Source organism: Pristiophorus japonicus, chromosome 5 (genome assembly GCF_044704955.1).
Source record: "Pristiophorus japonicus isolate sPriJap1 chromosome 5, sPriJap1.hap1, whole genome shotgun sequence".
In the NCBI taxonomy this organism is placed as follows: Eukaryota; Metazoa; Chordata; class Chondrichthyes; family Pristiophoridae; genus Pristiophorus; species Pristiophorus japonicus.
This window is the reverse complement of record NC_091981.1, coordinates 43756141-43784107: the sequence shown is the minus strand read 5'-3', so window position 1 is coordinate 43784107 and position 27967 is coordinate 43756141. Positions and strand designations below refer to the sequence as shown.

General features: G+C 46.0%; 1 pseudogene; it reads right to left on the bottom strand.

Moving 5' to 3' along the window:
- Positions 1-22479: 22479 nt before the first annotated feature.
- Positions 22480-22718, bottom strand: LOC139264892 (U2 spliceosomal RNA; annotated as a pseudogene).
- Between the last annotated feature and the right edge of the window lie 5249 nt (positions 22719-27967).

The following is a 27967-nucleotide window of genomic DNA, read 5'->3' as shown; positions in this document are numbered from 1 at the left end:
TTACTAATCACGTCAGTAAAATTGTTTCCTTTAGAAACAATGCATGGGCTTTAGTAAAAACAGCTCATATAGATGTCGGCTCTTCAGTGGACAAAGGAAAGGAAGGATCAAAAGGGATAGGCTGAACTAGGATGTCACTCCAATTGTATCTTGTTATCTATTTCCGAAAATGTATAACTGTCGTCGCTTTACGATGTAACTTCGCTTGTCCGTAGGAAGTGTGTACGCTCTATCTCGAGAGTAAACCTTCTGTCTGATAAGTCTCGGCCGGTAAAATAAAAACTGCTTTGTTTAAAGCACAATCGGTATTCGACTCAGTGATTACACTGAACCAGATTGAGGGAAAAGAACTCAGAAATCAACACCTCCTTAAGTACTCTGGGATGGAATCCATCAGGCCCTGGAGATTTATCGGCCTTCAATCCCATCAATTTCCCCAACACAATTTCCTGACTAATAAGGATTTCCCTCAGTTCCTCCTCCTTACTAGACCCTCTGACCCTTCTTATATCCGGAATGTTGTTATTGTCCTCCTTAGTGAATACCAAACCAAAGTACTTGTTCAATTGGTCCGCCATTTCTTTGTTCCCCGTTATGACTTCCCCTGATTCTGACTGCAGGGGACCTACATTTGTCTTTACTAACCTTTTTCTCTTTACATATCTATAGAAACTTTTGCAATCCATCTTAATGTTCCCTGCAAGCTTCTTCTCCTACTCCATTTTCCCTGCCCTAATCAAACCCTTTGTCCTCCTCTGCTGAGTTCTAAATTTCTCCCAGTCTCCGGGTTCGCTGCTATTTCTGGCCAATTTGTATGCCACTTCCTTGGCTTTAATAGTATCCCTGATTTCCCTTGATAGCCACGGTTGAGCCACCTTCGCTTTTTTATTTTTATGCCAGACAGGAATGTACAATTGTTGTAATTCATCCATGCGGTCTCTAAATGTCTGCCATTGCCCATCCACAGTCAACCCCTCAAGTATCATTCGCCAATCAATCCTAGCCAATTCACGCCTCATACCTTCAAAGTTACCCTTCTTTAAGTTCTGGACCATGGTCTCTGAATTAACTGTTTCATTCTCCATCCTAATGCAGAATTCCACCATATTATGGTCACTCTTCCCCAAGGGGCCTCGCACAACGAGATTGCTAATTAATCCTCTCTCATTTCACAACACCCAGTCTAAGATGGCCTCTCCCCTAGTTGGTTCCTCGACATATTGGTCGAGAAAACCATCCCTTATGCACTCCAGGAAATCCTCCTCCAACGTATTGCTTCCAGTTTGGTTAGCCCAATCTATGTGCATATTAAAGTCACCCATTATAACTGCTGCACCCTTATTGCATGCATCCATAATTTCCTGTTTGATGCCCTCCCCAACATCACTACTACTGTTTGGAGGTCTGTACACAACTCCCACTAACGTTTTTTGCCCTTTGGTGTTCTGCAGCTCTACCCATATAGATTGCACATCATTCAAGCTAATGTCATTCCTAACTATTGTATTAATCTCCTCTTTAACCAGCAATGCTACCCCACCTCGTTTTCCTTTTATTCTATCCTTCCTGAATGTTGAATACCCATGGATGTTGAGTTCCCAGCCCTGATCATCCTGGAGCCACGTCTCCGTAATCCCAATTACGAAACAGCTGAACTCTTTAAAAAATTGCCACTGTAACTAACGCAATTGATTAAATGGAATAAAAATTTGTGCCCCAGAGCAATGCTGGATGCCAAGAATGCATTTTTGGCCAGCTTTGCTAAGGAATAAATATTGAGAACTATGTCGTGTGGCGTCATATGGTTATTTGCATTTTATTATAATATACCGGTCCATATTTGGGCAGACGTAATGTATCCTGATGTCATTTCTGTAAGAAAATGCTGTTATTTGAATCAGGTCGGAGGGGTGGGGCAGTAATATAGCTCTCCTGCTCAGTCACCCTGCTGCCCCCACGCACCCCCCCCACCCCACCCCACTACCTGCCCAGGCTACACCAGGCGGCCAAACCCAACAGGAAAATGGGCCCTATTGTGCCGGAAAAGAGAAAATCAGAAAAATCACAGATTTTAATGGATACAAGCTATTATTCTTTAGAATTTACAAAAATGTGGGCATTGTTATTCCTCACACTCAATGAATATTCCTTCAAAAGTGTTCCAGCACTATATCCTGAGGCAAAAGCTTTGTGTTTGTATTAGGGAGCATTAATTTTATTCTTGTCGAACCAAACACAAGCCAACATTAAAGGCCAAGCGCCCCCCCACCCCCCCCGACCCCACCCCGGCAAGGCAGTCGTGTGCCTATTTCAGATGGGCAAGCAATGTTATGGGAGCAGAGGCCTTTCCTAAATTTTAAGACTGTGTGGTAACTTCTGCCACGGAATGAGCTCGTAATGAGGCAACATGATCCTCAACAAATGTTTGTACAATTCTTAGCAAAATCTGGAGCACAATTAATCAGACGCGCAGATTTCTGCATCCAATTCTGCAATCTGTGCATAAATTGGCTGCCACGTTTCCTACTCTGCTCCTAATCAACGACTTCAAGACAATGCCATTGACCACATTGCTATCCCAAGGCTGTATGCCACAAAGGGTTGCCTGTCAATCTGTTCCACAATTACCGCTCACACTTGCCAAGGCCCCGCATAATCTTGCAACACTGATACTGCAATCCATGTACAACCATACCTCAACAGGGGACTCAATCGAGGTTTTACATGTTATTGAAAGCTTTGCCACATTCACATCTTCCATGTGTGTCACGTATCAAAGCACTGAAACACAAACATTGCCAGGAAATGTATCAAAATGACTTGGAATGAGAAAGCTGGAACAGCAGATAAAGTAAAATGAGCTCTGGTGTGAGGGAAACTCGGATGACTCATGGCCTGCTAGGTGCTAGATGGCGATGTTGGCCTTTCGTCAACCCACTGTTCACCAAGAGCATGCAGGATAATAGCACAAGGCATCCAAAATGTCTCGGAAGCTTTTTAGTCTCTTTTCACAGAGATTAATTTGGCTGGGGTCAGTGGTCAATGACAGTGCAAGCTCACTCGATTGTTAATCTGCTCACTACACCAGTCAACATACAGCAAGCCAACTATTGGCACATGCAGGAGGTCATACTTCAGAGATCCATCATGTCTTCTGAAAGTCAATCTGTGGTAATTGTCAGGATACCATGAGCTTCCACTGTGGTTGAATGAGCCATTTCAAAATGACTGTGACTCAGTGGAAAATTCTACAAATGAAGTCACCTCCCAGAGCTCCCAGGCAGTTTGTGGTAAATAACAAATAGAGAACATGCACAGTTTTTGTAAAGTCCTTACTCTACAGTATGAAACCACATGAGGCACATTCTGGGGACAAGGTCACTCTGTGCCCTTAACTCTTTATTCACAGGACTCCAAAGACGATGACCCTGCGTGGGACCTCCCTTTTTATACCTGTGTGATCAGGTAAGGAGTGTCTCCCACAAGTTCACCCCTTGTGGCCAAGGCGTGCATCTAGGTTGAGTGTAAACAGTAATACAGTGGTATTACATTGTGGTTACATACATGATATCACCTCCCGCCCGCCCCCCCCGCAAAGTCTTATTCGGATCATAGGTTTAGTCTTTCAGGTGGTCTACGCTCCCTCGTGGAGCGCCGCAGTTGGGGCTCTGGTTGTTGGACACTGGCGTGAGTGTCTGTCACCTGTGGTGATTCCGGCCTGTCCGGGCTGACCGCAGGGACTGTGCATTCTTCTGATTGCTCTTGTTGCTCATTCACTGGCGGTGTTGTGAGCTCCATCTCATGGTCTTCTTCAGGTTCCTCTGTGTCAATGCTGAACTTTTTTTTTACTTGGTCCAGATGCTTACGGCATATCTGACCATTGTTGAGTTTTACCATGATGACCCTATTCCCCTCTTTGTCAATTACAGTGCCCTCAAGCCATTTGGGCCCCATGGCATGATTGAGGACGAATACAGGATAATTTATTTCTATACCTCTCCCCCTCGAATTACGGTCACGGTACTCATTTTGTGACTTGCGCTTGCCCTCAACTATGTCGATCAGGACTGGGTGAATGAGGGACAACCGAGTTTTGAGTGTCCATTTCATTAGTAGCTCTGCGGGCGGGACCCCCATGAGCGAGGGCGGTCAGGATCTATAGGCCAGCAGGAGACGTGATAGGCGGCATTGTAGGGTGGGTCCATGAATCCTGAGCATACCTTGCTTAATGATTTGGACCGCACGTTCCACCTGGCCATTGGAGGCCGGTTTGACCAGCGCAGTCCTGACGTGGTTGATGCCATTGCACGACATAAACTCTCGGAATTCGTAGCTTGTGAAACATGGGCCATTATCACTAACCAGGATGTCCAGCAAGCCATGGGTTGAAAAGATCGCACGTAGACTTTCCACGGTGATGGATGACGTACATGAATTCAGAATGATGCACTCGATCCATTTCGAGTACACATCTACCATAATAACAAACATCTTTCCCATGAATGGGCCCACGTAGTCAACATGAATGTGTGACGATGGCCTGGTGGGCCAGGGCCACGGGCTGTGCGGGGCCTCCCTGGGGGCATTACCCAGCTGGGCACACGTCGTGCACCTGCGAACACAGTGTTCCAGGTCTGAATCAATTCCAGGCCACCAAACGTGTGACCGGACAATGGCCTTCATCAGCACAATGCCAGGGTGCTCGCTGTGGAGTTCCCTGATGAAGGCTTCTCTGCCCTTCTGGGGCATAACTACCCGGCTGCCCCATAGCAGGCAGTCGGCTTGGATGGAGAGCTCATCCATCCGTCTGTGGAACGGTCTGACCTCCTCAGGGCATGCTCTGTGTGTAGGCGCCCAATCCCTAGTCAGGACACATTTCTTAATCAGGGATATTTTGATCTGGCAGGCTGTGATGAGGGAGCCTGCACTGTCAAAGGCATCGACAGCCATGACCATCTCGGCGCTTTGCTCCGCTGCCCCCTTGGTGGTGGCCAGTGGAAGCTTGCTGAGCACGTCAGCGCAATTTTCAATGCCGGGCCGATGCCGGATGGAGTAGTCATAAGCAGCCAGCGTGAGAGCCCATTGCTGTATGCGAGCTGATGCATTGGCATTGATAGCCTTGCTGTCTGACAACAGAGATGTTAATGGCTTGTGGTCCGTCTCTTATTCAAACTTCCGACCAAAGAGGTACTGATGCATTTTTTTTACACCATAGACACATGCAAGCGCTTCTTTCTCAACCATCCCATATCCCAGTTCTGCTTGAGAGAGCGACCTGGAGGCATAAGCCACAGGTTGTAGTTGACCCTCAGCGTTACCCTGCTGCAACACGCACCCAACCCCATAGGACGATGCATCACATGTCAGAACCAATTTTTTACAGAGGTCGTACAGGGTCAAATACTTATTTGAACAAAGTAGGTTTCGCGCCTGATCAAAAGCCCGTTCCTGACAGTCCCCCCAAAACCAATCACAACCCTTACGCAGGAGCATGTGTAGCGGTTCCAAAAATGTGCTCAAGTTCGGCAGAAAGTTCCCGAAATAATTCAACAGTCCCAGAAATGAATGCAACTTCGACGTGTTGCAGACCCTGGGTGGTCGTCGAATCAGCTCTGTTTTGGATTTGGTGGGCCGAATCCCATCTGCAGCAACCCTCCTACCCAGAAAATCAACCTCAGGAGCTTAGAACACACATTTAGACTTCTTGAGTCACAGGCCTACCCGGTCCAGTCGGCGTAACACCTCCTCCAGGTTGTGGAGGTGTTCCTCGGTGTCTCGACCCATGATGAGGATGTCGTCCTGGAATACGATAATTCCAGGAATGGATTTCAGCAGGCTTTCCATGTTTCGTTGAAAAATCACGGCCGCTGATCGAATGCCAAACGGGCACCTGTTATAAACAAACAGTCCCTTGTGAGTGGTGAAGGTGGTCAGTAGTTTAGATTCGTCGGCCAGTTCCTGGGTCATATAGGCTGAAGTGAGGTCCAACTTGGTGAAAAGTTTGCCACCTGCCAGCGTGACTAAGAGGTCCTCCGCTGTCGGGAGGGGGTATTGATCTTGTAGGGACACCCGATTGATGGTGGCCTTGTAGTCGCCACAGATCCTGACAGAGCCGTCCGCTTTTAGGACGAGAACGATGGGGCTCGCCCAATCGCTGAGTTCAACAGGCGAGATGATGCCCTCTCTCAACAGCCGTTCCAATTCGCTCTCGATCTTTTCCCGCATCACATACGGCACCGCTCTGGCTTTGTGGTGCACTGGCCTGTTGTCCGGGGTGATGTGTATCACTACTTTAGTGCCTTTGAAAGTCCCGACGCCAGGTTGGAATAGTGAATCGAATTGTTGTAGGACTTATGAGCATGAACTTCGCTCCACAGATGACATTGCGTGAACACCCCCCCATTTCCAGTTCATCTCGGCTAACCAGCTCCTCCCCAACAGTGCGGGACCATTGCCCGGGACAATCCAGAGTGGCAGCCGATTCACTAACCCATTGTGTGTGACAGCCAACATTGCACTGCCTAGCACCGGAATGATTTCTATAGTGTAAGTCCGTAATTGTGTCTCAATACTTGCTAATTTGGGTCTACTGGCTTTAAGTGGCCATAGCTTCTTAAATTGCTGAACGCCCATGAGTGACTGGCTGGCCCCAGTGTCCAGCTCCATGCGTACGGGGATACCGCTTAATAAAACCCTCATCATCATTGGTGGCATTTTAGTGTATGAACTGTGAATATTCGCCACATTGACCCACTGAATCTCGGCGTCCATCGATTTGCCCCAAAAGTCATCCTGCCTCAAAGAACCCTCTTCTGGTCCATCCGCTTCATATATTAGTCTGGTTGCAGACTTCCTGCACATTCGAGCTAAGTGGCCACTGAGATTGCTGTTCCTGCAGACAAACTGTTGAAATCTGCAAGATCTAGCTGAGTGTTTTCCCCCACACCTCCAGCATGAGTTTTAGTTTCCATTGTTGGGAACAAAGGGACTATGTCCAGGCATTCCATGCTGACTGTCCCTTTGACTGCTCTTAAGTACCCTATTAGTGGGTGTCAATGTCCCCATCCCGGGCCGCATTGTCCACTGTGATGGCGTGAATGTCCGTTCAGCCTGCCATTGTCTCTGTTGAAGTCCTACTCTGGGGTCCATTGCTGCCTGGGGAGTGTCGGACTGCCCCTGACTGCCTGCGGGGCTCTGAGTCGCATTGATGATGTTGACTCCCTGATCCATCGCCGCGTTAGAGGCAGAATTGCGCGCGTATATTATTTTCGTCTCTTCCTCCCCGCCATGAAAGTTTGAGCTATCAACGCCGCCGCTTCCAAGGTCAAATCCTTGGTCTCAATTAATTTGCGGAAAATTCCCGCATGACCGATGCCCTCGATAAAGAAATCCCTTAGCATCTCCCCCCTGCAGGCGTCCGTGAACTTACAGAGGCTGACCAAACGCCGGAGGTCCGCTACGAAGTCCGGTATGCTCTGTTCTTCATGACGTCGGTGGGTGTAGAATCTGTGTCGGGCCATATGTATGTTACTCACCGGTTTGAGGTGCTCCCCGATCAATTTGCTAACGTCTTCAAAGGTTTTGTCTGCCAGCTTTTCGGGTGCTAGTAAGTCCTTCATGAGCGTATAAGTCTTTGGTCTGCAGCTGGTCAAAAGCTGAGCTCTTCGCTTGTCGGCCGCTGCATCCCCCAGCCATTCTTTCGCAATGATGCTTTGCTGAAGCCTCTCGACAAAATCATCCCAATCTTCCCCAACACAATATTGTTCCTCTGTGCTACCGGTGGCCATTCTCGTGGGTCGTGAATTCCCGTTTCTCGTCGCCAATGTAAAGTCCTTACTATGCAGTATGAAACCACACGAGGCACATTCTGGGGACAGGGTTACTCTGTGACCTTAACTCTTTATTCACAGGACTCCAAAGACGATAACCCTGTGTGGGACCCTCCCTATTTATACCTGTGTGATCAGGTAAGGAGTGTCTCCCACAAGTTCACCCCTTGTGGTCAAGGCGTGCATCTAGGTTGAGTGTATACAGTAATACAGTGGTGTTACATTGTGGTTACATACATGATAGTTTTAAACAACAATCTGAACATTACGATTACCTCAATTCTTCAAAACACATCTCATTGTTTCATTTGTGCATGCATTTATAAAGTAATGAACATAACTTGTAAGGACATTGGCCAGTAATCCTGATGCGGGACAAGCGAGTGGAGGCTGGGAAAACAAGCGGAAATTCATGTCACCAGAGCATTACTCATTTTTCACAGGGTACCATCTTCCACCTGGCCTTGGAGATTAGTCTAAATCCTATTATGCAATATATGCAAACGCTTCATTTTAGTATTACATTGAATGGAAATGTCTGTATGATGAATGCAAGATTTTCTCATGTGGAAAAAAAGAGAAAGATTTGCATTTATGCAACGCCTTTCACAACCTCAGGATGCCCCAAATTGCTTTTCAGCCAATGAAGTACTTTGAAGTGCAGTCACTGTCATAATGTAGGAAACATGGCAGCCAATATACGTACAGCAAGGTCCCACAAGGAGCAATGAAATAATAACCATAATCTGTTTTTAATGATGTTGACTAAGGGATAAAAATTGGATAGAACTCCCCTGCTCTTCTTCAAATTCATGAAATAGGGGGGTTGAAATTGCCTCCCACCTGAAACAGGGGCCACACACCCCGTTTGAATGGCTTTTACCGCAGCTGTGGTTCAGGTCGCCTCTTGAGCGAAATTCCGCTCTTTGTTGCTTTTTTTTTTAACTTGGATCCGGAAGTCGCTCTCAATGGGGGCGGTGATAACACTTGAGGGGTGGATACGCAGCAGTGGCAACACCTGAGGGGCGGAAGTTGGGGGCGGTGTTACCATGGCTCTCCCCTTCACTTAAAGGGGAGAGCCTCTGCGATTTTGAAAATTCGGCCGACTGGGCCACCTGGGAGGGTTTCAGCCGGGCCAGCAACAAAAAAAAACATGGCAGCAGTGGTAGGGCATCCTCACCTTTAAGGGAAGCTGCACCGCCATTGCAGAAGGCCACAGCCTCACTGGACCACCGAGAAAAAACAGGTTTTGGCACTGCCGGGTGGGCTAAAGATTTTCAGAGGGGAATGTCACCATCAGCGGGATAGATGGTTGGTGCACATGGTGATGATGTGCAGAAGCGTAGCGGTGGAGGGGGATCACTGCACTGCTGGGAAACCTCGGGAGCGCAATTGGGCTAACAGCGGCCATTCCACAAAAAATCGGCGGCTACTTCACTCCACAGTGTGGCCACAGATTTGCGTTGGGAACAGGCCTTCAGGAGAGGGGAAATTTCAGCCCAAGGATCTTTTATATCCACCTGAGTGGACAGACAGAGCTTCTGTTTAGCGTCTCAACCAAAAGACAACACCTGTGATAGTGCAGCACTCCCGCAGCACTGCACTGGAGTGTCAGCCTAGATTCTGTGCTCAATTCTCTGGACTGGGACTTGAACCCAAACATAGAAACATAGAATCATAGAAAATAGGTACAGGAGTAGGCCATTCGGCTCTTCGAGTCTGCACCGCCATTCAATATGATCATGGCTGATCATGCAACCTCAGTACCCCGCCCCGCCTTCTCTCCATACCCCTTGATTCCTTTAGCCGTAAGGGCCACATCTAACTCCCTTTTGATTATGTCCAACGAACTGGACTCTATAACTTTCTGTGGTAGAGAATTCCACAGGTTCACAACTCTCTGGGCGAAAAAATTTCTTCTCATCTCGGTCCTACCTGGCTTACCCCTTATCTTTAGCCTGTGACCCCTGGTTCTGGAATTCCCCAACATCGGGAACATTCTACCTGCATCTAACTTGTCCAGTCCCATCAGAATTTTATAAGTTTCTATGAGATCCCCACCCATTCTTCTAAATTCCAGTGGGTATAAGCCTAGCCGATCCAGTCTTTCCTCATATGTCAGTGCTGCCATCCCGGGAATCAGTCTGGTGAACCTTCGCTGCACTCCCTCAATAGCAAGCACGTCCTTCCTCAGATTAGGAGACCAAAACTGCACCACAATACTCAAGGTGTGGTCTCACCAAGGCCCTGTAAGACCTCCCTGCTCCTATACTCAAATCCCCTCGCTATGAATGCCATTTGCTTTCTTTACTGCCTGTTGTACCTACATGCCTACCTTCAATGACTGATGTACCCTGACACCCAGGTCTCTTTGCACCTCCCCTTTTACTAATCTGTCACCATTCAGATAATAATCTGCCTTCCTGTTTTTGCCACCAAAGTGGATAACCTCACATTTATCCACATTATACTGCATCTGCCATGCATTTGCCCATTCATCTAACCTGCAGCCTCTTAGCATCCTTCTCGCAGCTCGCACTGCCACCCAGCTTAGTGTCATCTGCAAACTTGGAGATATTACACTCAATTCCTTTGTCTAAATCATTGATGTATATTGTAAATAACTGGGGTCCCAGCAATGAACCTTGCGGTACTCCACTAGTCACTGCCTGCCATTCTGAAAAGGACTCGTTTATTCCCACTCTTTGCTTCGTGCCTGCCAACCAGTTCTCTATCCACGTCAAACCTTGTGACTCAGAGGCAAGAGTGCCACAACTGCCATCTAAAAAAAGTACTATGCATTCATTTCACCAACATGCAATTGGCAATGAGGGTCAGGCTGGCTCAAGGCAGATGGGAAGTGGACCGTTAAAGGGTGATCAGCTGCATTTGTCCCATGAACACTTCCAAAAATGGATTTTAACAGTGAATTTCTAAGAGTTGCATTTCGAAGTGTTTAGACAGTTTGAAGTTTTGAATGCTGTACCCCTAGGTTTTAGGTATTAACATTTTTCATTTTTCAATTAAAAATCAGAATGTGGGAATTGTTATGGGGGGTTCTCTATTTCATGCTATTTGGAGGTGGAGGAAAAAGACAAAAGGATAAATGCACAGCAAGATTGAATGCAGAAGAGGCAGATGATTATTCAAACAGCCTTGTCCACCAAGGCACATCTACCTTTTTTTAATTCATTCATTCATGGGATGTGGGCATCACTGGCAAGGCAAGCATTTATTGCCCATCCCTAATTGCCCTTGAGAAGGTGGTGGTGACAACTGAATGGCTTGATAGGCCATTAAAGAGGGCAGATAAGAGTCAACCACACTACCTAACAAAGTCCAAGAACAACTGTTCAACCTCTCTGTGTAAAGAAGTACTTCTTGATGTCTGTTGTACATGTGCCCTTGACAGTCCTGGTCCTGTGCCCTCTGGTTCTGCTGTCCTGGTGCATTTGATAGTTTCCTTGTGGCTTTACTTTATCCCATTAAATATCTTCCTTCCCAAATAAGGGTTTGCTTTAGACAGTTGTTTATGAAGCTGAAAAGCTCTAGCTTATCAAGTCAATCCCCATAGCTCCTCCGTCTGACACAACGGATCAGCAACATTGCTCTCCAGTGCACTGCTTCGAGGACCTGGATAACTCTTTTACGACACAGCAATCGGAACTGTACTAAGTACTTCAGGAGTGGCTTGACCAAGGCACAGTGCATCTTCACTGGGGGATTGAAATCGATTAGTTTGGAAATATTCCCCAATGATCTATTCATTTTTTTTATTGCCATCACACACTGTTTAGATGTGGCGAGCGACAAGACAATGAACACCCTGTTTTAGTTTTCCTCTTCACAAGTTTTATCTACTCATGGACTACAGGTGCCTCTTATTCCTAATTCCAATATGCAGTACATTCCATTTGCCTATCTTTAGCTTTAGTTTAAAATTACATCTAAATTATTGGCCACTGATCAGCTCAGATCAAGCTCTCCGTGAAAGATATTGATGAAGATAAGCCCGCCTCATTTGGCATCATCCAGGAATTTAATTAACTTGCACCTAGATTGCAATTCCAGCTCATTCATATGTAAGAAGTGGGAGATATCCCAGTAGGGACCCCTAGGGCACTTCCCACTGTTGCGATCTAGCCCCCTACCAATCTCTGCTTATTTCTTTTAACTAGTTTCTAATTTGCATCCATATATTACTCTTGATACCCCTGAGAGTTGTAGCGGAATCTCTCATGTGTAGCTTAGCAAAGCTCTTTTGATAAAGTTATATATTTCCCCTTCATCAATGTGGGATATTATCTCTTTGAGATGAGTCAGGCGATATCTCCACTTCTAAAGCCATATTGGCTGTCATTCCTTAGATTATTTTCTTATAGATACTCTTCCACTTGTTTCTAAGTGCTGAGTTGATTAGATTTCTTTTTATTAAGGCCAGGTTAATGGGTCAGTGAGGTAGAAGATATCTTGTTCTATATATATATCTTTTGCATAAAAATCCTGCAATTGCAAATGTTTCCAAAGCATCCATTCAGCATTTGATAATTTTCTCATATAATATAATGCAAATCAACTATCATTATTAACTTGCCTATCAGAGTGACAAGTACTTAACATTATGCCTATCCACAAAAAGGATCAAATGCACAGCTGCATTCCTACATTACAGCAGTGCCTACACTTTAAAAAATAAGTACTTTATGGCTGTAAAGCATTTGGGACGTCCTGAGACCATGAAAGGTGCTATGTAAATGTAAGTTTGTTATTTCTTTCTGTACTGCCGAGTTTGGCAAAGCTTGTGGAGACTATAGTGAATGAGAAGCTGTTCCTTAATTGCAACAAAGTCAATTCAGCTTCAGAACGAAACAGAACTTATGATTCATAAATTAAGTGAGCTTACTGATGGCGAAGGTAAAGTTAAAGTATTAAGCTCCAGGTATCTCTAATGCATTTGGTAGGGGTATTGCTTAATATTATTGCGTTGTTGGACTCTTATGGAAAATCAAGTGAACTGTTGAATTAAAGGTATGATTTCCATAGGGGATCTAATCACAAATATCTATATTCATATTACAACATTCCCCTGGGGAGCAGTTCATAGCCTTGGTCCATTTCTTGTCTTTATCCATGATCTGGTAGATGTCACCAAAAATGATGTTCGTTTTACTGATAACACCATACTCCTCTACAGTCTGACTAAGTCTCCATCTAAAAGACTATCAACAATTCAATTGCTACAGGCAGATAATGACAAAATCAGACAGTGGACTGACAAATGATATAATGTAATCTGTACTGAGAAGACCAAGTCAATAGCTCTGTTGAAACAGTTTGAACAGTGTTGAGTAGCCACCATCCATTTGTAAGAGAAGCAAACTTGTTCCTAAAAATCAACCTCCAGAATTTGATAATCATAACTAAGACAATTGGATACCATAAATATTAGAAAATCTGGCAAAAAAATGGGAATAATTAAAACTAAATTCAGTCCAGGTTGTACTATTCAACAATATCAGTATTTCAGACATCAATTAATTGATGAAATATATTATTGCCTGATTTGGAAAAGAAGATCTTGCTTCTGAGCAACAGTTTCTGGATTGGTCGATGCTAGCCTGGTCTGAGACAGAGGCCACCCTCTACTTCAATGCACATATCTGCTCCTCCATCAGATCAATACCAAAGAAGAAGCATAAAAGTTGTTTGTGCATAAGCTAGATTCCATGTTTATGCCAGGAACACAGAGCTGTAGTAATCATGCCTTATGTTCTGCAACAATTTCCCCAAAATCAGTATGAGATGACAATAGAGAGGTTTTACACATCTCTTCTTCTGTGTATTGAACTCTATCTTCAGTGTGGAGGTTCAATGTTAATCATGCCTTGATGCTAATACTCTCACCTCTGTCAGAGGTTATGGGTTCAAGTCCCACTCCAGAGACTTGAGCACACAATCCAGGCTGACACACCAAGGAGGGAGTGCTGCACTGTCGGAGGTGCTGTATGCTGGATGAGACATTAAACCAAATTCTGTCTGCTGTCTCAAATGAATGCAAAAGGTCCCATGGCATGATTTCAAAGAAGAGCAGGGGAGTTTTCCCCGGCGTTCTGGCCAATATTTATCGCTCAACCAACATCATTTAAAAAAACAGATTACCTAGTCATTATCACATTGCTGTCTGTGGGACGTTGCTGTGTTTCCTACATTACAACAGTCACTACACATCACAAGTACTTTATTGGTTTTAAAACCTTTTGGAGCATCCTGAGGTCTTCAAAGGCGCTGTATAAATGTCCTAAAGGTGCATTGCTAATGTTACCTGTGGGCAAGCTACATCATGAAACTTTGTTCAAACTCATCATGCGATTTTAACGCAGCCTGCCTGGTGCAAATGGTGAGGGGCAGTGTCAAAATGGCATAACTGTGCTCCCACAGTCTTTCCGCTCCACTCCACTCCCCCCAACCGCCATTTTAACTGTCGCGATTCCGGCATCAAGGAGGCCTCCCGTTTAGGGCCTAATTAAAATATGAAAGTCATGGCCCGATGACTGGTGCTGGCCTAATTACGTCACTGGTGCTGTACCATGATTTTAACTTAAAATCATGAGACTGCGGGGCACCAAACCCGTTGGCTGAACCTGGCAGGAGACAGAAGACTGACCAGAAAAGACCATGGCAAGGATACATTTTTTTTATTTTTGTTTGGATTCCTTGTGGGCCAGGAGGAGCCAGAGTGCTTCTTGTACACCTCACACCTCAATCTTAACTGCAGCAAACACAAGTGTGGTGGCTAGTGCAATACAACAACAACTTGCATTATGTAGCATCCCAAGGTGCTACATAATGCTTCACAGGAGCACTAACAAACAAAATTTAAAACCGAGCCACATAGGAGATATTAGGATAGGTGGTCAAAAGCTTGGTTTTAAGCAGCGTCTTAGAGAAGGAGAGAGAGGTAGAGAGGCACAGAGATTTCAGGAGAAAATTCCAGAGCCTAGGCAACAACAACAACAATAGCGCTTTGACTGTTGCAAAATTCCCAAGGCGCTTCACAAGAGCGTTATTTATTAAAGTTTGGCACCGAGCTATAAGAGGAGAAATCTGGGAAGATGACCAAAGGCTTGGTCAAAGAAATAGGTTGTAAGGAGCGTCTTAAAGGAGGAGGGAGAAGTAGAAAAGCGGAGAGATTTAGGGAGGGAATGCCAGAGCTTAGGGTCCAGGCAGCTGAAGGCACGGCCACCAGTTATCGAGCAAAGAAAATTGGGGATGCACAAGAGGCCAGAATTGGAGGAGCACAAGAGGTCTCGAAGTGTTGAAGGGCTGAAGGAGGTTACAGAGATAGGGAGGGGCGAAGAAAAGAAGGATGAGATTTTTAAAATCGAGGCGCTGCTGGACAGGAATCCAATGTAGTTCAGTGAGCACAAAAGAAAATTGGCTTCTATATAGCAATATTGCTTAAACACTTTAAAAAAGGCAGTTACTGATGTAGAAAAAATAATGCCCTTTATTTCCCCAGTGCCAATAGGTATTGTTTGTTTCATCTGCAGTGGGAATTGTACCGACTTTATAATTCAATCTGCGAGATATGAGAATGTGAAGTTGGAGAAATTACATGCAAAAGATGTCAAACATGCAAACATTGTTATGCCATCATAATCTTCAAGTATTTGAATATGAAGTATATATCTGCAATGCTACAGGTGCAAGACAAGTTGACACTTGCAAACATTTACTACTCCCACTCTCTGACAGCAAGGCTGGTCATGTCAGAGGAGAATTTATCACTGAGGAGTCTCAACAACTCACTGGGAATCTGTATAATCACTACACTATGTTCAAATAATTGCTGAAAAAATATTCAGATGTATTTTAGGGATATTCATTCTCATGTCACTGAACACATTGCTTTATTAAAGTGTCTTTTGCTATTTTAAATGTTGATACGCTGCATATGAAAATCCCATTTTAATTAGCGAGTAGCAATAGAATGATATTGGGAGCACAATTGCTAGTGACTAGGCTATAACCACTAGTGTCACATTATAGAGGTAAAGAGGGGAAGAAGCTATCATCGGGGTTGACATGCATTGAACAAGAATCTTTATATCATAGTGTTAAAGGAGACTATTCTACGGGGGCGTGTAGCAATGGTGCAAACAATTTATGCCCTTATGTGTCCCAATGCTTTCACATTCAATAAACTTTTATTTTTTTTAGAATAATTCTCAGCTGCATGACTCTGGGAACCAACAATGAGATGTGAAGGGAGAATCTTCACTCAGTATGCTTACCAGACTGCATTGATTACGATTGCGATTGGCTGTTTTATTGACTGTTTGGAAGCCTTCATTGTTTTTTTGTCCCCCCTTAAGTTTTCCTTTGGTTAAAGACTTCTTGCACAAAGATCAATGACAGCTGGGCCTCAGCAGTTCCTCCGAGCTAATTTCTCTGCTGATAACATTAGCAATCAAAAATCAGTAAATAACCAAAAAGAACAAAAGTATGTTAAAGTCCCAGTGGTGTAGGGGAAATACAGCCTGCTATAAATTAATGTTACCTGTGTTACAGTGTTCTGAAATGGAAACCGTCAAGGTCTAGAAATCCGATGACATTGTACCTGTTTTACAAGGCACAAAAGCATCCAATATGGCGGGCTTTGGGCAGGTGCGCATTCTGAGCCAGATGTGTCCCACCTACCATATTGGTATATGCATCAAAAGCTGTGTCCTGGGCCCATGCCTGATTCAGCACTTGTCCTTTTGTGTATGCAAACAGGGAGCCTAATGCCCGATTGAAGCCTACTTTGCAAAATCATGCTGTCCTGAATGCAGTCAGCATTGGATCTACATGTGGCCTAACCACTGTAGGCCACAACCAAAAATGTCCATTTAAAAAAAATACTTCCCCTCTCCCGGTCACCCTTCAAATCACTTACCCGCTCTTTCAAGACCAACCTGATTAACAACATTGAAATGTTTTTGTCGGCGAGTTGCGTGGGATGCCCAGCAGACATCTGATGTAAATGAGGCCCAAGGCCCAATTTCAGGTGGGCCTGTACCAGTGCAGGGAATGTTCCCTATGCCCAATTCCTAGGCCCAAGTTTCTTTATGAAAACCCATTTTTTGTCTAGTTCAGACAGTTCAAGTTTGGGTGGCCTGTATCTTTAACGCAGCATTGTGAAAAAATAGTTAGAAATGTAAAGAGAAAGCATACACATACACATCACATAAATCGCTCATTAACAATTTGGTGACTTCATTGTTCACCTTGAACAGATATCACTGCCCTTTCAGGAGGTCATCATACATGGTCTGTTTCTAGAACTGGCAGGATGGTTGTTTGGGAAGTCTGCCAAAAAGTTTCTACAGCCGCAGTCTCAGTATTTACTATAGTGCTACGTCTTGCATGCTATTGGTAACGCAAATAATGTCACTGCAGTGTAGATGACATCATTCAGGTCACATGAATACAAAGATCACCAACAAGTTTTGTTGAAAGTTTTTCAGTGAGAATGAAACCCTTTTAAAGTTGTAGCTAAATAACTGATGTTCGCATTAGAAATGTCAGAACATCAAATTTAATTGCCAATGGATGCAATTCATTACCTCAGCCACCAATGTTAGATCATAGAATCATACAGAACAAAAGGAGGCCATTCAGTCCATCATGCCTGTGCTGGTTTTTTAAAAGAGCTATCCAATTAGGCCCACTCCACTGCTCTTTCCCCAGAGCCCTGCAATTTTTTTCCTTTTTGAGTATATATCCAATTCCTTTTGAAGGTTACAATTGAATCTGCTTCCACCACCCTGTAAGGCAGTGCTTTCCAGATCACAACAACTCACTGCTTAAAAAACACCTCTGCCTCTCCTCTGGTTCTTTTGCTGATTACCGTAAATCTGTGTCCTCTGGTTACCGACACTCCTGCCAGTGGAAACCGTCTCTCCATGTTTACTCTTATTAAAATACTTCATAATTTTGAACACCTCTATTAAATCTCCACCAAAACCTTCTCTGCTCTAAGGAGAACAATTCCAACTTCTCTAGTCTCTCCACGTAACTGAATTTAGAGTATGATGCCAGTGGAAAGAATTATAGCATATAAAAAACAGACTTCAAGGAATACGCTTCAAGAATAGCACATTTTATCTTTCACAGCAAGGGATTTGCAGAGGATCGTGTTGTTCTGTTTGGCATAAAGGTAAAAGAAAAGTATATCAGATGCCGAGTACTTTAATAAACATGTGGCATACGATTTCTTTGGAGGAATAAAAAACTGCAGCATTTTAAAACACAATAATGTTGGCAACAAACCCCAAGGGCATAATTCGACTAATGGAGACTGCACCAGTAAAAAGTACAAGGGCATCCTCTGCGAAAGCATCAAGCAGCCGATTTTACTGATCGGCATCAGATACCTTGATGACACTGATACATTTGCTGATGATGACGTATAATGCAAGGGCACTCTGAAATGCAGATTACATCATCATAGGCAGTTCCTCAAAATCGAAGAAGACTTGCTTCCACTCTAAAAGTGAGTTCTCAGGTGACTGTACAGTCTAATACGGGAATTACATTCTCTGTCACAGGTGGGACAGACAGTCGTTGAAGGAAAGGGTGGGTGGGGAGTCTGGTTTGCCGCACGTTCCTTCCGCTGTCTGCGCTTGGTTTCTGAATGCTCTCGGCGACGAAACCCGAGGTGCTTAGTGCCCTCCCGGATGCTCTTCCTCCACTTAGGGCGGTCTTTGGCCAGGGATTCCCAGGTGCTGGTGGGGATGTTGCACTTTATCAAAGAGGCTTTGAGGGTATCCTTGAAACATTTCCTCTGCCCACCTGGGGCTCGCTTGCCATGTAGGAGTTCCGAGTAGAGCACTTGCTTTGGGAGTCTTGTGTCGGGCATGCGGACAATGTGGCCCGCCCAGCGGAGCTGGTCGTGTATGATCAGTGCTTCAATGCTGGGGATGTTGGCCTGATTGAGAACACTGACGTTGGTGCGTCTATCCTCCCAGGGGATTTTCAGGATCTTGCGGAGATATTGTTGATGGTATTTCTCTAGCGATTTGAGGTGTCTCCTGTATATGGTCCATGTCTCCGAGCCATACAGGAGGGTGGGTATCACTGCAGCCCTGTAGACCTTAAGCTTGGTGCCAGATTTGAGGGCTTGATCCTCAAACAGTCTCTTCCTCAGCTGACCAAAGGCTGCACTGGCGAACTGGACCTCGTCATCGATGTCTGCCCTTGCTGATAGTAGGCTCCCAAGGTATGGAAAGTGGTCCACGTTGTCCAAGGCCGCGCCATTGATTTTGATGACCGGGGGTGGGGGGTAGTGCTGTGTGGCGGGGTCAGGTTGGTGGAGGACCTTTTGTCTTATGGATGTTTAGTGTAAGGCCCATGTTTTCATATGCCTCGGTGAAGATGTTGACAATGGCTTGGCGTTCAGCCTCTGAATGTGCGCAGATGCAAGCGTTGTCCATGTACTGTAGTTCGACAGCAGAGGATGGGACAGTCTTGGATCTAGTCTGGAGGCGACGAAGGTTGAACAGTTTCCCACTGGTTCTATAGTTTAGTTCCACTCCAGCGGAGAGTTTGTTGAGCGTGAAATGGAGCATTGCAGCGAGGAAGATCAAGTAGAGGGTTGGTGCAATGACGCAGCCCTGCTTGACCCTGGTCTGGACGTGGATTGGGTCTGTGGTGGATCCGTTGATCGTCGTGGAGCAGGCGGAGGATGGTGACAAACTTTTGGGGACAGCCGAAATGGAGGAGGACGCTCCATAGTCCCTCATGGTTAACAGTGTCAAAGGTCTTTGTGAGGTCAAAGAAGGCCATGTACAAGGGTTGATGCTGTTCCCTGAATTTCTCGCAGTAATCACACCGTGAAGATCATGTCCATTGTACCCCTAAGGGATGGAATCCGCACTGTCACTCCGGGAGGAGCTCCTCAGCCATAGGGAGAAGGTGGTTGAGGAGGATTCTAGTGATGACTTTCCCAGTGGCTGACAACAGGGAGATTCCTCTGTAGTTGCTGCAGTCGGACTTTTTAAAAAATGGTCACGATTACGGCATCTCTGAGATCTCCAGGCATGCACTCCTCCTTTCAGATGAGAGAGATGAGGCCATGCATTCGAGCCAATAGTGCCTGTCCAGCATACTTTAGTGCCTCTGCGGGGATTCCATCTGTTCCTGATACCTTTTTGTTCTTGAGCTGACGGATGGCCTTTTCTACCTCGTGCAGGGCTGAGGTTTTGCTGAGATGGTGGCGGGTAGCATGCTGCGAGATGGAGTCGAGGACACTCATGCCAAAGGCAGAGTCTCGATTAAGGAGATTTTCGAAGTGCTCCTTCCAGCGGGCTCTGACTGCCTCGGTGTCCTTGATGAGTGTCTCCCCATTCTTGGCCAGCAGTGGGGTGGGGCCTTGGGTGCTTGGGCTGAGGGTGGACTTGACTGCGGTGAAGAATCCTCACACGTCATGGCTGTCGGCCAGCTGCTGAATTTCCTGTGCTTTCTCCATCCACCATCTATTCTTTAGGTCGGGAGTTTTTTGTTGGACCTCGACCTTCAGCCGTATGTAGAGCTGCTTTGCTGCTCCCAAGTTGGGTTGTTGCTTTAAGTTCAGAAATGCACTGCGCTTGCGGTTTATTGGCTCCTGGATCTCCTGGTCATTCTCATCAAACTGGTCCTGGTGTTTCTTGGTTGAGTGGCCGAGCGTCTCTTCACAGGCACTGGTTATGGTGGCCTGAAGGGCAGACCAAGTGCTGTGGGCATTCTGCGTCTCGAGGTCAGCAGGTCGCCAGGTTGACAGTGAGGCGCTGGCTGTATAGGGCTCTCTTAGTTGGGTTTTTTAGTGCCCCGCCGTTGATTTTTCTGCGGCATTGCTTCTGTTGTCGTCATTGCTTTGGGGCTATATTAATGTTGATGACAAAACAGATGACGCGGTGGTCCGTCCAGCAATGGTCGGCTCCTGTCATGGTGTGGGTGATGGGCACATCCTTGCGATCCCGTGCTCGAATGATGACGTAGTCGAGCAGGTGCCAGTGTTTGGAGCGAGAGTGTTGTCATGATGTCTTGTACTTGTCCCTCTGGCGGAACAAGGTGCTGGTGATGACAAGGTCGTGTTCTAGGCATTTTGTCAGGAGCAGGGTACCGCTGGAGTTGGTTTTCCCTATCGGCTCTGCTGATCACGCCTCCCCAGAGGTCTGTATCCTTACCGACCCTGGCATTGAAGTCGCTGAGGAGGATCAGTTTGTCGTCCGTAGGGACGCGGGACAGGAATTGTTCGAGGCTGGTGTAGAACGCATCTTTGGCCTCATCTGTTGCGTCGAGTGTTGGGGCATATGCACCGATAACTGTGGCGCACTGTTTCCGGGATAGGGTGAGCCGGAGAGGCATGAGGCGCTCGCTAATCCTGCAGGGGAAGTCACTGAGGCGGTTAACCAGCTCGTTCTTGATGGTGAAACTAACTCCGTGGAGGCAGCGTTCTTCTTGTAGTTTGCCTTTCTAGAATAAGGTGTAACCTCCACCTTGTTCTTTGAGCTGGCCTTCCCCTGCCCGCCGGGTCTCGCTTAGGGCGGCGATGTCGACATCGAAGCGCCTAAATTGCCGGACAACGATGGTGGTGCAGTGTTCCGGTTTGTCGCTGTTGGGGTTGTCCATGAAGTTCAAGGTCCCGAACTTCATTTGAAGGGTGGAAAATGCCTGTGCATGAGTTCTTTTAACGTGGGGTGGCCATAGCACACTGGCAACCACACGGGCTTAGCAGAGCAAGGTCTTGGTCCAGTGGCAAGGGCGTCCGAGGTGACTGGAGACTAGGCTCTACTGTGTGGGCCTAATTGCCTACAGTGGGGTGTGAGCCATAAGCTCAGCATCTTCAGGAGAGATGGTGAGAGATCTGAGGTGTGATGAGGGGAGGGGCTGAGAGACACTGGGGCCCTGCTCCAAGTTAGCTTCTCGAAGAGTCGTGAGAGAAGTCAGACTGGCTGCCGCCATTACTCGTGCAACATGCCTGACAGGTTTCCTCCTCCAGCTGCTTTCGCCTCCACAGATTGGGCCGCTGGCCGAAAGGACTGCAAGGTCGCTGCCGAGGCTGGCTCTGAGCTGGCCGAAGGGACTCCGAAGGATGCCACCAGATTGGGAGAGGGAAGACAGAGTTCAGACCCGTTTCAAATCCTCTTATTATATATTTATCCTCTTATTAGCTTATTTATAAATCTCCCTCAGCTGCTCTAGGCTCATGCTGCCTCCGTTGCCAGGGAGATGCTTATTTATAAATCTCTCTTAGCTGCCGGATGGAGCGATGCGCGAAGAATTGGGAGATATTGGAGATGTCTACACTTGCCGACTGGAACAAGCCCATAGCATAAAAGTTCAGAGCAATCGTGACTTTTGTCTCTACACTGAGAGCTGTCTTCAGCCTTGTGTGAGGCTCCAGATCTGGCCACAGGACATTGCACAGCTTGGTCAGGATGTCCTTCGAGAATCGCAGCCTTCTCACACACTGCTCGTTGCTTAGTTGTCGGAAGGAGAACTGATTTTTTTTTTTTTGAAATTCGTAGCCAATCGTTCCAATTCTTTGTCAAATCACAAACGCCAGAGGTCACCTTGCACACGCCAAGGATCACTCTGCCCCAATGCTCCTAGCCAAAAGGCCTAGAGCCACTGCACCGTTCCTGGAAGTACTGCAATACCAGGTTCGTGCCATGGAGGTGGATGGGTCAGGTCCCCCACACACCTCCGTGGAGGTGGATGGGTCAAGCCACCCCACCCACCTCCTATTTCCAAAAAAGCAAGCATATACCTTCCTGATCCAGGGAGAACCACCTTGGGGTTATGGTGGTTACTCCCCTGTCAGGTCAGTTACGCATGATCTTAGCCAAAAGGCCGAGAACTGATGCCGGTAGACCCTTGGACAGTAGGGCTTCTTTGCCAGAGGTACGTGCTGGGCCCCTCCCATGCCAGCTGGCTGAGCGCCTTCTCTCTCTTACTGCTGATGGTCTGAAGCAGACTGCTCGTGGCAAGGCTCCTCGCCCACTATCTGGGGCGGGCGGTCAGTGTACCTCACACTCCTCCTCACACCATCTCCCTCCTGGCCAGCCTCTGGAAGTTGAGGTCTGCAGCCATCTGCAGGCCCTTCTACATGTTGGGCAGCCATGGCTGCTGCCTCCCTTGCCTGCATCCAGCAGTTTCATTCGTCAGTGCTAATCAACATGTCATTAATGCTTCAGCTGGGAGTGTAAACCATATATCCACTGAATTGTGGTGAAAAGAATCCTTATAAACTCAATGCTTCCTTGAGACTGATCATTTTGTATTCATATCACCTTGTCCAAATTAAATAAATTGCCTCCATCTACACTATCGATTCTCTCAGCATTTTAAAAAGATAGGCTAAGTATCCTCTGAGCCTTATGTTCTCAAATAAACATAGTTACTTGTTTTGTGCAGAATAACGAGTGTCTCTTCATAACCTAGGGCTAACACCAAGTCCCAGAATCCTCATTATTATCCTCTTCTAAACCTTCCCCAATACACCATTGTCTTTTTGAAGGGTGAGAAATGCACATAGCTCAAAACATAACTCCACCAATGACCCACACTGAAATTATATTAAGTAATTTTGTGGTGTTCTGGATGCTCAGTGTGTGATGTCCGGGGAATGCCACAAGGATTTGGAGCTGCATTATTGGCCACCAGCAACTGGCTCATTTCCAGCACTGGCATTGAAAGAAAGAATGTGATTTTATACCATCTCTTTCATCACCTCAGGATGTCCCAAAGCACTTTACAGCCAATTAAGTACTTTAAAAAAAATGTAGTCACTGTTGCAATGTAGGAAACACAGCAACCCAATTTGCACACAGCAAAATCCCACAAACAGTATTGAGATAATGACATTGGGGAGACCAAACGCAGATTGCTGAATGCCTGGGTTCAGTCCACAAGCCTGACCCTGAGAATCCAGTCACTTGCCATTTTAATTCTCTGTCCCACTCCAACCTCGGCCTCCTACACTGTTCTAATGAAACTCAATGGAAGCTTAAGGAGCAGCATCTCATCTTTTGATAAGGCACCTTACTGCCATCTGAACTCAACATTGAGTTCAACAATTTCAGATGATAATCATTGCTCCCATATTTTGGGGACAGAAGTTGCTGTAATGGTTCTGCTGTTGCCATTTATACATCCTCTTTTGTTTCTTTATTTATCCCATTACCAACCCCTTTTACCTTGCAGCATCATCCCTTTTGTCATTTAATTACTCCTGCCTTCTATCCTATCACAGACTTTCCCTTTTGTTCTTTCCGCCCTTCCTCCCTTTCCCTGCCTCTGCACTTGCTTAAAATCTGTTACAATGCTCATTTTTGCCAGATGAAAGATGATTGACGTGAACCTTTCCACAGTTGCTGCCTGACCTGTTGAATATTTCCAGCATTTTCTGTTTTTATTTATTATTAATAACCAGATAATCTGTTTTATGGGTGTTGGTTGAGGGCTAAATATTTGGCAGGGAGAGTTCCGCTGCTCCTTTTCAAAATAGTGCTGTGAAATCTTTTACGTTCACCTTGGTTTAACGTCTCATCCGAAAGGCAGCACCTGTGACAGTGCCTCGCTCTCTCAGTACTGCACTGCCAGGCTAAGTTATGTGCTTAAGTCTCTGGAGTGGGATTTGAACACATAGCCTTCCAAGTCAGAGGTGAGAATGTTACCAATTGAGCCAAGGCTGACACAATTAAGTACCTTGGAGCACAGAAGACTTAGTGAAGCATCGACCATTGGAGCCCAAAGAAAAGCAGGGACAGTAATGAAGGCAGCTCCATTACAATGTCAGGGCCACATAGGAGAACAAAAAAATTAACATTTTTAAAACAATCCACCCTAGAATTGCCCATTGGAAACTGGTGCTCAACGTCTGCTTTACAGGGAGGAACCTTACTTTTCATTCATCAAGGTCCTTAATGAGACTTGCACACAGTTGGTTCACAGGCTCCGAGACATTTTCTGCTTACATTCCCTTATACTGCCCTACAAGATTGCCCTGAAGTCTCCAGGAATAAAGATTAACCTTCTGTGCACTGCTGAAAGTAACCCTGATGAAAAATCATAGGGGCGCTAATTTCCTTTTGTTTATTGATATTGGAGATAAGGGGGAAAAAAAGACTGTTTGACTGACAGTCAAGAATTATCCAATCGGGTATTGAAGAATCTGGTAACTATCCAACTGGCGTGGCAAGGCACTCGGTATGTCATGTTGGGCGACCAATGGCAAGAGTGCAGTCGTGGGATGGTTGGAGGTGGGAGGTCATGTGATGAAATCTCCAGGATACATCCAATCAGAGTTGGCAATCTTGATTTGGCAGCTGGGGAGTAGGCCTGAGGTCTGTCTGCCCGATTATTCAGCACTCTAGCACCTGAAGCACTTTGGTACTTTGAGTGGAACTCATTGCAACATCTGCCCTTTTATTTCCTTGAGATTCTTCTTTTTATTATTTGTTCTTGGAATATTTGCATATTACACTCCCTAAATAACTCGTTGCTTCCCTACTTAACTGTTTAACCAGTATATTTGCACCTTTCCTGTTTAGATGTAGCCCATCGTTGCAGATTAGATCCCATCTTTTCCAGAAATGATGGCCAATGCCCAACAAAGTGAATTCCCTCTTCCTGCCACAACACTTTGAGCCAGGCATTGTTTGCCCTAATATTACTGGTCTTCCTCTTCTAGCACATGGCTGAAGAAGAAATCCTGACATTACCACCTCTGAAGTCCTGCTCCTAAACTTGTTTCACGATCCCTAAATTCATTTTGTGTGACTTCAGGCCTTTGTTACCTACTTTACTGGCTCCCACATGGACCACAAATGGCTGGTTGCTTTCCCTCCCCCTCCCCTGGCAAAATCTTTTCCAGTCTTTACAATATGCCCCTTAGCCCAGCACCTGTGAGACAACATAGTATCCGAGACTGTCGGTATGGATTGTAAAATATCATGTCAGTCCCTCCAACTGCTGCATTTCGGGTGGTGTTGTTAATCTCTATCACCACCCACTCCTCCACCGACGCCTCCCTCCACCTCCCTGCCCTGTTTTAGCCATCTTTTATTTGTTCAGAAAATCATAGAAAACTATGATACAGAAGGAAGCCATTTGGCCATTATTGGTGCCATTGTTATTCATAGATGCATTTAAGGGGAAGCTAGATAAGTACACAAGGGAGAAATAAATAGAAAGATATGTTGATAGGGTGAGAAGAAGTAAGGTGGGAGGAGGCTTGTGTGGAGCATAAACACCAGCATAGACTTGTTGGACTCAATGACCATAAAATGTGTGTGTATTGCCACTAACCTCCTGACCACAGCATGTACCATTGAACACTGTTTCCACCAGCTGGAAATACAGAGTGTGAACAACAATTACTCGTCTTGTAATTTGAAGTAATGCCTTCCAGCAACTATTGTCCCAAATCTCAGTGGTTCCTCATCAACGATACAGTGGACATCCACTTTTATTGGAATGACGGATGTAGGACAGCTTAAGATGTGCCAGTCACCTTGATGCTCTAGATGTCGAACTGAATGCTATGTGACAGGTTCGCTCACCATCGGCTGCTTAATCCTGATCCATGTGTGAGGGGGCTTTGGGGAACACTGTCAGGCTGACTCCCAATCTGGAATGTTTAGTGACAAGTCAGTATGGCCTGGAGTGCAATCATTTCCCTTTGAGTTTTATGATAGTGCCTCTGCGTTATTGACCTCTGTTTCAAATTTCTTAGATATTGGCCTGGAGTCTCTGCTCGGTTGCATTGCTATTTCCAGTGCAAAAGATTGAGGAATTACGTCCAGTGCCAATCGAGTTTGCGCGATCTTTTGCGTTGGTTTGAAAACCGTCGCGCTGGAAGCCAGCCCCACCCACAAAACTGGCCATGCCTCCAGATCAAACGAGTTTCCGCTAATTGTTCCCGTTTGTAGGCCTTTGAGAAGACTCTTAAAATTAAGCCTTTTTTTAGGCACTAGGACACTAATAGGCAGCTTTTAAAAGCTTTTAAATACACAATATTTAATTTACTAAGAAACTGACTACTGCACACCAATGAAACTAGTAAATGGTTTTATATTGTTTTTTTAAGTATTTTCAGTTATTTAAAAGCATGTTAATCACAGGTGATGGACTAGACAGTTTGTTTCCCTCCTCCTTACCTGAAGACATTGCCTCCTTGCTGGGGATGCTTCCACAATCACCAGGTGCCCCCTGGTCAAAATGGCCATTCTCCATGTATGAATATAGAGAGCAAGTGACAGCAGGTTATTTGAGTCAAGCAGGTAACAAGATCATGCCCATTCCTGTCCTTCCCAATGTCCATGCAGATGCACTTCCAGCAAGGATCCCTGGATAGCCATCGGGAGCAGGAACCTTGCCAGACTTTCCCCTCCCTGGATAACGCTGGCCTCATGAGAATCATTGCAATGCACAATGTGTTGATAGTCATGAAATGTGATGTCTGTGATGATTTTGATAAGGGTGGTGCTTTTTTCGTGCATATGCTGTGTGTAGCGCTGGACTCATCTTGTGACTCTAGCACCCCCTTCTCCTCTAATAACCTCATTTGTGTTTTGCAGCTCAGCCAGCAGTGCGACCCCAGGCAAGGTCACAGAGGCCAGAAGGTGGGGGCAAGGGGCCGGACTCAGTGGACGATCCTACATCTGCTGCTGAGGAACTCCGATTCTCGCCCATCAATCCGCTGGGTCTGTTCTCCACGGATGAGAGCGCGGACTTTGAGGAACCTGCATTGCCAGGCTCCAGAAGCCATTCCACACCAAGGCCATCCAGTGCTCCTCCGGCCATTCCCACCCCACTCTGGAGGTACTGGGCCCAAGCACCTCACCACAGGGCACCGATCCTGCGGAGGTTTCATGGATACGGCAGATCTGGTCCACAAGTGCCAGGTGGTAAAGTTGTCAAGAAGAACTGTAGACATAGGTGACTAGATCCTAAATGCATTGGGGGCATATCCCGACAACTGGCCAGCATCTCCGGCACCATGACGGAGTACGTTCCGCGGATGGCAGAGGCCCTGGAGGCGATACTGCTGGCACAGGCCTACCATAAGAACATAAGAACATAAGAATTAGGAACAGGAGTAGGCCATC